This window comes from Pteropus vampyrus, unplaced genomic scaffold (genome assembly GCF_000151845.1).
Source record: "Pteropus vampyrus isolate Shadow unplaced genomic scaffold, Pvam_2.0 Scaffold441, whole genome shotgun sequence".
Taxonomy (NCBI): domain Eukaryota; kingdom Metazoa; phylum Chordata; class Mammalia; order Chiroptera; family Pteropodidae; genus Pteropus; species Pteropus vampyrus.
In genome coordinates, this window is record NW_011889222.1 from 104,968 (window position 1) to 113,622 (window position 8,655).

At 34.2% G+C, this 8,655-nt stretch overlaps 1 pseudogene; it reads right to left on the minus strand.

The window, feature by feature from the left end:
* Window positions 1-7,963: 7,963 nt before the first annotated feature.
* LOC105306498 lies at window positions 7,964-8,455 on the minus strand (annotated as a pseudogene).
* Window positions 8,456-8,655: the final 200 nt, after the last annotated feature.

The window sequence follows — 8,655 nt, forward strand, 5'->3', positions numbered from 1 at the left end:
CATGGATGAAAGCAGAACTATTGTATGTAAGGTATACAACGATAATAGCAGAAGGTGGGGAAAATGGAACTGTATTGGAGGAAATTACATAGATGGTAACAAATCATAGACAGAAATGAAGTACTGGAAATGATACATTTCCAGTAAAAAAAAATACTCTCTAAATATACTTTTCTCTTCCTAAATTCTTTAAAAGATATACCATTATATAAAGCAATAATTATAACACAATTGTTGAGTTTATATTATATATGTAATACCTATGACAATAGTGCAAATAGCAAAGTTTCTATATTCTAGTGGAATTTCATCTGAAATTGATTGTGATAACATGAATACTGTAATCCCTAAATCAACCACTAAAAATATTATTTTTAAAGTAAAAAAATGAAAAAATTAAAATGATATACCATAAAATACCTACATAATACAAAAGAAGGCAGTAGAGGAAGAACAGAAGAACAAAAAAATAGATAAGTAATACAGAAAACAAATAGCGAATTGGCAGATGTAAATCCAATCATATTGATAATAATATTTAATGTGAATGGATTAAACACTCCAATCAAAAGTCAGAGATTGTCAGATTGGATAAAAAAATAAGATTTAATGCTAAGCTGTCTATAAGAGACAAACTTTACATTCAAAGACATAAATATACTGAAAATAAAAGTATAGAAAGATATCATGCCAACTAACCAAAAGAGAGTGGGAGCGTATATACTAATAGTCAACAAAATGGACTTTAGGACAAAATATATTACTAATGACAAAGAGAGACATTTTATAATGATAGAAAAATCAGTTTATCAGAAATATAAAACACTGCAAACAAACACATACTTATCAATAGAGCCCAAAACACATAAAGCAAAACTAGACAACTGAATTGAAGGAATAGACAATTCAACAATAATGTTGGATACTTCAATAACCCACTCTAAAAAATAGAACTAGACAAAAAATTCAAGGATATAAAAGAATCAATATCATCATCCAGCTTGACCTAATACAATGGAACAGTCCATACAAAATTGGCAGAATGAATACACATCCTTTTTAAGCACACATGTATCATTCTCCCAGATAAAAAAGATGTTAGGACATAAAACAAGTCTCAATAAATTTACAGGATAGAAATCATGCAAAGTGTGTTCTCTAAACACAATGGTATTAAATTAGAAATCAATGACAAAAGAAAATGAGAAATCTACAAATATTTGGAAATTAAACAATATACTTCCAAATACCCCATGGGTCAAAGAAGAAATTATAAAAATTAGAAAATATTTTGACCTGAGATACCAAATTATGGGATGTAGCTAACAGTGCCTAGAGGCAAATTTACATATTTAAACACCCATATTAAAAAAGATGGAAAGGTGTCTTTCCATCTTAAGAAACCAGAAAAATAAGAACTGAACCAAAAGCGAGCAGAGGAAAAGAAAGAATTAAGATCAGAGTGGAAACTGATGAAATAGAAAACGGAAAAAGTAGTTGGAAAAAAATCAATGAAAACAAAAGTTGGTCCTTTGAAAAGATCAACAAATTGAGAAACTTTAAGATATACTAGGGGTGGGGGAAAGACAGAGAGACAGAGACAGAGAGACAGAGACAGATGGCACGAGTGGGCGAAAGGGAAGGAAAACACAAATTACTAAAATCAGGAATGAAAGAGCAGACATCTCTACTGACATAAAAATTAAAATGATTGTTAAGGAATTCTGACCTCTTCATCTCCCTTTCTCTCTCACTTTTAAGAACCCTTGTCATTACATTGAGCCCAACTGGATAATCCAGGATATTCTCTCCATCTCAAAGTCCTTAACTTTATCACATTTGCAAATAATTTCAAAATTATTGATATAAAGTCATACATGATAACCTCTTATTAACTTTTTAAATCATTTAGAACAAATAATTATTTGTGTTTTCTCTCTTTTTTTTAGTCTCACTAGAGATTTATCAATTTAATTTTAGCTTTGTTATTCTTTTCAACTATACATTTGTTATTTTTCAAATTTCTACTTTTATCTTTATTTTTTCCTACTTTGACCTTTTGGAGTTTATTTTATTGTACTTTTTCTAACTTCTGAAATGATGTTTAGATCACTGACATTCAAGCTTTCTCATTTTTAGCATAGAAATTAACCTCTGAGTACTATTTCTCTGCATTGCTCATTTTAATAAATTGTATTTTTATTATTCATTTTATTAATTTCCATTGCGATTTCTTCTTTAATCTATGAGTTATTCGGTGATGTGTTTATAAATTTCTGAGTATATTTTTTACTCGTATAAGTTTCTAGCTTAATTTCATTCTGATCAGAAAACATACTATATATCCCTTCAAATGTGCTTAGGCTATATTGCTCAACAAATGGTCAATTTCAATAAATGTTCTTTTTAACTTTAAAATACATGGACTCTGCAGTTGCTGAATGCAATAAAATTCAGTTTGTTAATTTTATGTTCAAATCTAGGTCCTGGTTTTTCTTTTCTATTCTATCAATCACTGAGAGAGAAGTTTTAAAATCTCCCACTATGATTATAGATTTATCTAATTATCCTTTTAATTCTGTGTCCATTTTGCTTTTTTTCTCGAAGCTCTTACCAGTCACCACAGAAATTTAGAATTTTTTATATTTTCCTGTGAATTAGACCTTTTTTTGTTTGGAAGTGCTCCTCTTTATCTCTGGTCATTATTTTTGCCCGAATAACTATATCAAGCTTTCCTTTGGTTAGTCATTCTGTACGATATATTTTTCATATTTTCACTTTCGATCTTTCTGTAGCCTTTTGTTCTAGTTATGCTTCTTGTATGAAAAAATATATTTGAGCAAAATATATTTGAGCATTTAGTTTCAATCTAGCTCTACTTGGGAGAGAGAAATCCCATGGTACTTGAAGGGAAAATGTAATATGAAGAATTATTAAGTATAGCAGGGCGTTAGGGTAATGAGGGATTGATTAGCTAGTAAAAAGCAAAGAGAATTCTAATGAATATAGCAGACGTAAGGAACAGCCACTCCTCGAGGGCTGAGAATGTCCAAGGAAAAGTGCACTTCCCACCCTTGCCACCTCAGGGCTGAGGTAACAGCCATGGCTCACTGGATCTGCCCTCCGGAACTTACCAGAAATCCTCACTGTAGGGTGCTGGGCAATGCTGTTTCTGGGGAGGCATCTCGGGTTAGGCACTCTGCTACAAAGCCACCCAAGAAATGGAAAGCTGCTGGCCGCTGGTTGCTGCTGGCTGCCACGCACTGCAGGAACCTGGTGCTGGAAAAAGGGCAAGTGCCTGAGGCTGCAGAAGCCATGAGCATTGCAGGAGCCAGATGCTGGAAAGCGGAGCATGCTGCAGGATCTCCTGCAACGTGAGCACAGTAGAACTGGAAGTAAAAACTCTTTCATTCTGCAATGTTTCTGTAGCGCCCTCTACTGACAAAGCTTCGGCGCCATCTGGCAAAGAAAAAATATTTAAAAGGCCCAGAACCATTTTCACAGAACAGAAAAAAAGGGTAAATGTGGACCTGAGGCAAATGGATAAATAGCACACAGAGTCCATTTATATCTTAATGTTATTACTCATATCTCTGAGTTTAACTCTACCATCTCACAATGTGCTTGATATTTGTTCCACTTATGTTCCTCTTTACTCCCTTTCTTGTCTTTTTTTTTTTTTTTGGTTAAGTATTTTTATTATTCTATTTTGACCCCTCTATCAGTTTGGAAAATTTACACGGTTTTGCTGCTGTTTTAGAGTTTATTCTCTGATTAGGAAATACATTATTTTACTTAAAAATTCTTAATAGCTTTTTATTAAGGTATCATTTACATACCATAAAATCTACTTATTTTAAGTGTACAATTAAAATTTTTTAATTTTACACAATTGTGAAACTCTCACCACATTTTAATTTTAAGACATTTCTATCACCGCCACCCCCCCCCCAAAAAAAATCTTGTGACGAATTTACACTTACTCTATTTCTATCCCTAGTCCCAGGCAACCACTAATCTGCTTTCTATCTCTATAATTTTGCCTTTCTAGAAATTCATCTACATAGGATCACACAAAATGTGGTATTTTGTGTTTGGCTTCTTTCGCTTAGCATAATGTTTTTGAGGTTCATCCATATTATAACATGTATCAGTACTTCAATTCTTTATATTGCCAAATAGTAGTCCATTTTATGTCCATACTACCTTTTGTTTAGCCACCATCATTTGATGGTCATTTAAATTATTTCCACTTATTTGGCTATTACAAATAAGGCTTCTATGACCATCTGTGTTCAAGTCTTTGTGTGGACATATATTTTCATTTGGGAGGGAATAAAATATTCAAGAGAATTGCTGGGTTGTGTGGTAAATCTGTGTTTAACACTTTAATAAACTGAAAAACTATTTTCCAAAGTTGCCGCACAATTTTTCATTCCTGCTAGCAATGTATGAGGGTTCCAGTTTCTCTACATCCTCATCAACACTTATTACTATCTTTTCTATTGTAGCCATTTTTGTGGATGTGGAGTGTTATCTCATAATTTTAATTTGCATTTTCTTAATAACTAAGGATATCAAGCATCTTTTCAAGCACTTACTGACCATTCATATCTTTTTTACTGAAATGTCTACTTAAATCTTTTGCACATTTTTTTTGGTCTTATCATTAAGTTGTAAGAGCTCTTTATATATTGTGGATATAAGTCCCTTGTCGAATATATGATTTACAAATATTTTCCGAGTCATGGTTTGTCTTTTTATTTTCTTACTATGGCTTTTGAAGGGCAAATTTTTTAATTTTGATGAAGTCCAATTTATCGATTTTTTTCTTTCATTAGTTGTGCTTTCGATATCTTATTCAAGAAATCTTTGCCTAACCCAAGACCATGAAATTTACTCCTACGTTTTCTTATAGAATTTTCATAGTTCTAGCTCTTACAGTTATGTCTATGATCCACTTTGAGTTTATTTTTGTGTATTATATGAGGCAGGGGTCTAAACTCATCATTTTACTAGTGGATATCCAATTGTTCCAGCACTATTTGCTGAAAAACAAATTATCCTTTCCTTAATTGAATTACCTCAGCATTTTTGTGGAAAATCAATTTACAATATAAGGGTTTAATATTTGGACTCAAAAACACATTCTTGACTTGTCAAATTCTAGTGATAATTAGTACTTCTCCCCAGAGTACCTTAACTATATTTAACCTCCTTTATTGATTCATATTCTAGTGTTACTGTGTTTTAATTTCTCTATATTTTGAACTTCTGTCAAATATTATTATTTTATACAATTCATGTTTACTCAAGAGATTTATTCACATATTTAGTGTTTTTCTCTTTTTCATTTTCTTGTATCTGAGAGTTTCTACCCACGACCATTTTCTTATTTTGCCTAGAGTATTGCCCGTTAGTATTTCTTATAATATGGGTCTGCTGGTGATGAATTATTTTAATTTTTATTTGTGTGAAACATTCCTGAAGAATATTTTCATTAGGTATCATGGATGAAAAAGGGGTGCTGTAATAAATCATAAATTCCAAAATGGACAGGTCATGGTGAGTAGTCATGCCTTAGGCATATAACTTTTTAAGTAAAAGTATTTATCCATCGTTTAAGCAAGCCCTATCCATTGTTTTGCCCATCTAGGCTAACATACCTTTGAAATAAGCCATCACCACCTTCAAGAGAGCACATAATCTTAACTACCCTACAATCCAATCCCTGCCTTGCTTTCTCCAACCCCCAAGTAATCTTTACGCTCCCTTCTTAATCTCAAATGCATAAACGAAACTGTAAAACTGTTCTTTTCCGGAGCATTTGAGATTTTGCTCCCTAGTATGTCCTCAATTTAACTTAAATAAACCTTTATAAAAATTCTCTACAGATTTGGATGTTTCTTATTTGGACAGTACAGAATTTTAGTTTGGTAATTGTTTTTTTTTCAGCTCCTTGAAAAAATTATTCCATTATCTTCTGGTTTCCGTTGTCTTTTTTTTTTAAGTATCTTTTATCTTTGGGTTTTTATATTCTGGATATTCTCTTCCAGTTCTATCTTCCAGATCAATAACTATTTCTTAAACTTTTCAAAAATTCTGTGAAACCCTTGCATTGAGTTCTTAATTGTTTCAGAATGATTTTTTTTTTTTTTTGGGTTAAACAAGATATTTATTTTCTCAAAGTTCGGGAGGCTAGAAGTCCAAGATCAAGGTATTAGCAGGCTTGGTTTTTTCTGAGGCCTCTCACCTTAGATTGCAGATGGCTGCCTTTTTGCTCTGTCTTCATATGGTCTTTCCTGTGTGCTTGCACCTATCTGTATCCATTCTTTCCTCCTCTTCTTATAAAGACACCAGTCATTGAGAAAAGGCCTGCCCATGACTTCATTTTACCTTAATAGCCTCTTTAAAGCCCCTATCTCCAAATACAGTCACATTCTGAGGTAAAAGGGATTAGGACTTCAACATGTCAATGTGTATAAAGGATGGAAGGAGAACAGAATCATTTAATACTTTAATTTTGAATTTGAGGGAAATTGGAATAAGTTTCCAGCATAACTCTCTTCTATCAAATAACAGTTTAAAATGTTCAGTGTATTTGGAAAAACCTGTAGGAATACTTATCGAATTTCTACATAATGAGAAAAAGTAGGAGTTCCTCAGCTTAAAAGTAAGGGGTGAGGATGAGGGGAAGTCACACAGAAAATAACTGGTTTAACTACATACAATAAAAATTTTTCATACGCAAAAAATTTGAGAAGCAAAGAAGTAAAAAATATTAGTTATAATGGATAATTATTTGTTATAAAACTTATACAGACATCAAAGTCCTTATATTCAGAATTGAAAGAAGCAATGATAAGAATGAATAAAAGGAAAATGTAAAATTATTTTTACAAAAATGTGAAGCAAAGTAGGAACACAATCAGTATCATTTGTAATCAGAGAAGCACATTCGAAAAGACCTTTTGCGTGTTTAAAATCCTTACAAATGGCTATAATCCATTAATGCTAAGAGGTGAAGAAACTGCATGAGTTAAATCAACTCCAACTTTATATCTGAAGCCAGAATTCTTGGCAACCTCTCCCCAGAAGAATCCTGCTTCCTGAAAGTGGAAGCAGCAAGGGTTGAGGCTGTTTAGCAGAAATTGGTCATAGTATTGTAACCAGTAAAGGAAAAACAACGCAGCCTGCAGCCCTTGCAGGACACTTGTGCAGGCCTCAGGGGAAAAGAAGACAGACACTTTCCCTGGTACAAGCTCTCCTGGACCCCCAACTCTTCTCTAGTGAATCACAGCAGCCAGCAGAATGAGTGCCAATTGCCTCCTTTCAAATTGAAACATCCATCCATGTGAACAGAGGAAGGTTCCACTCTAAGAAGAAAACTCACACTTGGTGCTACTCAGGGGCCAAACCAGCAGCGTCAAAGTGAGAGCTTCAAAGAATCATCAACATTACCTATGAGCTTGTTAGAAATGCAAATTCATAGACCCAATGTACTGAACCAGAATCACTTAAGAAGGAGCCTAGGAAATTGTGTTTTAACAAGTTCTCAAGGTGATTGTTCAACATGTAATGTTTGAGAACAAATGATGCAAAAAAAAAAAAAAAAAAGCAGACTGACCCTGCATCTTGGGCCCCTGTGTTTGAAGGCCTGACTCTGACCATAAAATCGTAAAAGGGTTAGTAGATTCAAAATGACAGAAAGTAAGAAACAAACAAAAGTGGAGCGACTACCTTTTAGGCCTTCTACCCACACTGTACATCAAGACATGAATGAACAGGGACAATCTTTTGTAAATCTGCTTAATTTTAAGTGAGCAAAGATCTTTATGTCATTGGACAAAAAGGAAATTCATTTCTTTACTAGACCAGAACTACAAACTCACATTCACATCAAAATAATCAAACCACTACCCATCAAGACAAAGGGAAAAAAAATGCAAAAATTTAAGGATACTCATTTCTCCTGAACTTTAGTAGCAGAAACAGGGCTGTTCTCATAGTGCTCCTGACAATGCTTATGCAACCGGATGCTGGGGAGTCTGGGCACCTCATGCACAGCCTTCAAAAACTCTTCAAATTGTTTCATCTTCTCACCTCAGGCACGATGTTTCTGGTGCCTTGATGCCACTCTCAAGTGCACGACTTTCACTTGATTTTGTACACAGAGCTGCCTGAAGATGGTGATTTTAGCCAAGTTCCTCGGGTTTACTAAGTCCACCTTCATCCACTCCATTTCCGGAATCATGGCTCTGTCTGAGCCGAAGAGCGACTCAGCAACCGTGCCTCCAGGTAAGACACCAATGGGGTCTCTCAGTTTTTGCACAGGAAACCGCCACTTCCAGGTATGAATCTGTGGCGGTGGAGGTGGTAACCTCAACAGCCTGTCCAGGGACCCAGCAGGCATGCATTCGTCTCCCTGGTCCACAGCACCTGCGTGGTCCGCCATGCTAACAACCCAAGAGCAAGGTCTAAGCCGCTCTCCAGAATGATTTTCATATCTAGAATTTGTATTTTTTTAATTTGCGGTTGACTAAGGATAACTACAAATTCTTTGTTACATGTCCTATTGAGAGATGGAGTCCAATTCCTCTCTCTCTGAGCTGACTTTAATGACTCGTTTGGTCATTATGCATTGGAAGTGATATT